At 36.4% G+C, this 3,883-nt stretch overlaps 1 long non-coding RNA gene across 3 annotated transcripts; it reads right to left on the bottom strand.

Annotated features, from left to right (window-relative positions):
- Positions 1-326: 326 nt before the first annotated feature.
- On the bottom strand, positions 327-2,487 carry LOC110804959 (uncharacterized). Of its 3 annotated transcripts, none has more exons than XR_002537879.2 (4): positions 2,144-2,487; positions 1,962-2,044; positions 904-1,537; positions 327-741 (listed from the first exon to the last, which is right to left on the bottom strand). It is a non-coding gene; the product is annotated as an uncharacterized lncRNA (long non-coding RNA). The 3 variants fall into 3 exon arrangements; XR_002537878.2 differs by having other exon boundaries at positions 2,140-2,486; XR_002537881.2 differs by lacking the exon at positions 1,962-2,044 and having other exon boundaries at positions 2,140-2,485.
- Positions 2,488-3,883: the final 1,396 nt, after the last annotated feature.

Below are 3,883 nucleotides of genomic sequence, written 5' to 3'. Positions count from 1 at the left end.
TGTGTTCGCCGTTCCTTATTAACGACAAAATAGTTTGTTCGTCGTGCATTTATTACGACGGTTCAAGTTGTTGTCGTTATTGTGCATTGAATAACGTCGAACTGATAAAGAATAACGACCAACTAAATCGACGTAAAAATAAATTCAACATACCACCAAATTTGAATTGTATTCCTACAACGACAAACATATTTTGTCGTTAATGAAGTATTTCAACCGACTAAACCTGCTATTTTATTCAATATTTCAAAAATACATAATAACCTAAATTTTCATTAAACAAAATCAATAACAATTATGATAAATTTAAACAAAACAACCAAACATCCACACTAAAGATCCAATTTCATGTTATAAACTAGAGGAATATCTAAAGAATTGTACAATTCTCTGTTCTTAAACTTCTAAAAACACCTACATTAAAGACTCTATAGCGATATGAAGCGTGATAACTTCACATCTTTAAGTACATGGACATTCCGAACCATATTGTGAAGTAGGAATTGCAACATTAAGTTGTGACACCAACATATCTTCGAATATTTTCATTTTAGACTCAACCAAAGTAATATGGCCTTCATTTCATTGTTCTCTTCACGTCCTCCACGTGACATGCAAGAACTTTGTTCTGGTGGACTTCTTCTCTACTGCGTTGTTGTCCCTTTGTATCTTTAAACTTTATTCCTCCTCTAAAACCTATCACTCGATCTGGAGATTGGATTTAAAAATCTTATGTGCTACCTATATATGGCACAAAAAAATCACATTAATAACAGTAGAGTAAAATTAAAAATTATGCAGAGTAGTCTATCTATAAAGTTTACAAGAGATTTTGTGGCCCTTCTAAGAATGTAAAAACATTGGGCTTGTTGATCGTAATTTAGAAACAAAGAGGGAAAATACCAATGGAACGTTGCCTCCTGAAAGCTGCTAGTTGCTACTTGCAGTAGTGATGATAGAAGCCTCTACTAGCCAAGACTAAAAGAATATGTAAAACAAGAAATGTTAGCTTCATATTAAAGAATTCAAATTGTATCCCAACCAACTTGAGGATCAATAATTCATATTCTATTTCATTTGAAAATTTGCATTACAGGAATATTTTGCACCCTAAATGACAAGATTTACAACAGATGGAGTTACCAACTTCAGTTCGCTTAGTCCTCCAATTCATCATAATTACTTAATTTCCTTCCTAAAGTTTTTGAACAATTTCAATTCACCTACTGATTCTGCATTCAAATTCCACCAAAGGTTAGAAATTGTGGAAAAATTACCAAATAAACTCCAAACAACTCTTACCAAACCAATTAGCCTTTAAATAGTCTTCAAGTCAATATCCTTGGTTGTCGAAGCACGAAAGGCTACTACAACTTCACTGTTGCCGAAACCCCAATAAAGCTGAAGACATGGTCCTCTGTAGGGTCAATGTTCCAGTGAATACTTGTATGCGTGACTCGGCCACGAATCTACCAGTACTCTATCTTACCAGCAACAGGAAACTGTGAAACATCTTTCTCAAACAACTCCGCTTTTCCTGTTGAAACATATTATCCGTCATGGGTTGTGTGGAATAAAAATAATGTTTCTAATGACCTTTTCATGGTTCAACATTACGCTTACTTCCTTGATGTATATCATGTAAGAGACTAATCCCCATAAAGGTTACTACACTTCTAGAAATAATGGTATGTTAATTATTTCTACTATATAATATAGTATCCTTCAGAGAGAACTCTGAGAACTCCGACGGGACTAATATTAAAAACATAAAACTAACTAATGCAATTCAGTTACCCAACTAAGATAAATTCAGAAACTCAATGACATATTGTCAAATTTTCTCAACGCATACCCATTTGTTTACAAACATTCCAAGGAGTAAACTTCTACAAATATATATGAAAAACTCCTGAGAAATAGGTAATTGAGGATTTTGAGACATGAATTTGAAGATTTACCTGCAAATTAGTTGTACTGGACTCGTATATTACATAATTTTCGGCTTGAGCGTTAATAAATTACATAATTTGCAGAATTGCAGCTGGAAAAAATATATAAATTCAAAATATCTTTTCAATTCACCACAAAAAATCTTTGAAATAGATTGTATAAATCAAAGAAATAAAGGGAACTTACATACGATTCAAAAATTTGACAGCCAAATCCATCCCAACTTCATTAATCGATTGAACAAAATCAACTAATAAACCCCTAAATCCATAGCATATTTCGTGAAATAAAGAGAGAAAGAGGGGCATATAAATTGAGCGGTGTATGTCAAGGATTTGTTGGGGATTCCAGCTCAAAGAAGCGGCTCATATGAAGAGAAGATCAGAAGAACTTGAGAAGTTCAATCTAGGGTTTGAGGGTTTTGTTTGAGGGTTTTGTTTGAGGTTAGTAAACTTGTGGCGGCCTTAACGAAGCTATGGGAATGCATTGAATAACGACGAACCAATTTATTTTACTTTATTTTTCAGCTTCCCTTTTTCCCAAATTACGATGATTGTATTCCTTGGTCGTAATAAAGTACCGCGCCAACACATTTAACGACTGAAAATTGACTTTTTCGTTACCGTGTTGTCGTTACCGTGTTATCGTTAAATAGGCTTTTTCTAGTAGTGAATTATGCACCTTTCAATTCCGCACCTTTCAATTTCGCAATTTCAATTTCGCACCTTTCAATTACGCAATTTCAATTCCGCATTTCAATTTCGCACTTTCTGTTGTGGGAGTTTTTCCTTTGGATGATGACGACGAGGTATCAGGTTCCACGTAGTGTCGAGTCCAGTCCACGTCGGCGGCGTACCTACAAAACAAGAATATTAATTGTTTCGGTCTTTCCAAACGAGACCCTAAACAATGTTTGGTGGTGACTCCTACAAAGTACAAAAATAAAAAGGTTTCCAAAAGAACCGCCCCGTAGGAAGAGGAATAAAAAACTAGTCCAACAATCAATAATAGAATAATATTCTCTACAAATGTCCATGGTTAAGTTATGATGATTAGAGATGGCCAACGTGGTGGGTTGTGTGGGTCGTGAGTGGGTTTGGTGGGTCGTGGTCAGGGGTAGTTGACACACGACCCGTCTCAGTTAAACTAGGGTGGGTCGAGTCGTGGGCTGTGTCGGAAAAAGGGTCATAGTATATGATGGGTCATGGGTCGTGGGTCGAGGTGGGTTGTGCGGGTTGGGTGGTTCTGATGGGTTTCGACTGATGGGATTCGGATGAGTCGGGTGGGTTTGGTGGGTTTACATGAGTTTTAGGAACTAATTTGAGTTAGGTGGGTTTGGACGATTACTTAAGCGTTAATAAAGCTACAAATTTGTGTGAAATTAAATTAATTAATTATTATGTTATTCATTTATTCATATAAATGTGGGTAATTTATATTTACACAAAAAAAATTAGAATTTATTAGCATTTTAAAATACGAAATTGTTTAAATTAGGCTGAGTTTCGCAGGTTAGGTTCGTGTGTTGGGTGGGTTGGGTTCGTGTGTTGGGTGGGTTGGGTTCGTGTGTTGTGTGGGTTGGGCTCGTGTGTTGGGTTGGGTGGGTCACCATGGGCTGTGTCAGGGTGGACTGGGTCAAAGCCGACCCACTGGCCATCTCTACTGTTGATAAACACCGAAATCTTTACGGAAATCCTGCGAAGCTTGATAAGTCCAGTCACTAGGCGATAATGTTACTTTTTTGGGGGGACGATTATAATATTTATAATTTATCTTACCACTGAATTTTAACTTTTTTCTACCAAAAAAAAAAAGTTTTGACGTGGGCCTAATAGTTGCCACCTTAAGGCCCAAAGAGGTCATGATGACTAGGCGAACGAATCCATGGCTCAAGCCCAAGAAGCAGGTCTGGACCTTGGTGTTCAGGAAA

This window comes from Spinacia oleracea, chromosome 4 (genome assembly GCF_020520425.1).
Source record: "Spinacia oleracea cultivar Varoflay chromosome 4, BTI_SOV_V1, whole genome shotgun sequence".
NCBI classification, from domain to species: Eukaryota; Viridiplantae; Streptophyta; class Magnoliopsida; order Caryophyllales; family Amaranthaceae; genus Spinacia; species Spinacia oleracea.
The sequence above is the reverse complement of the archived record's forward strand: the minus strand, read 5'-3'. Positions and strand labels throughout refer to the sequence as shown.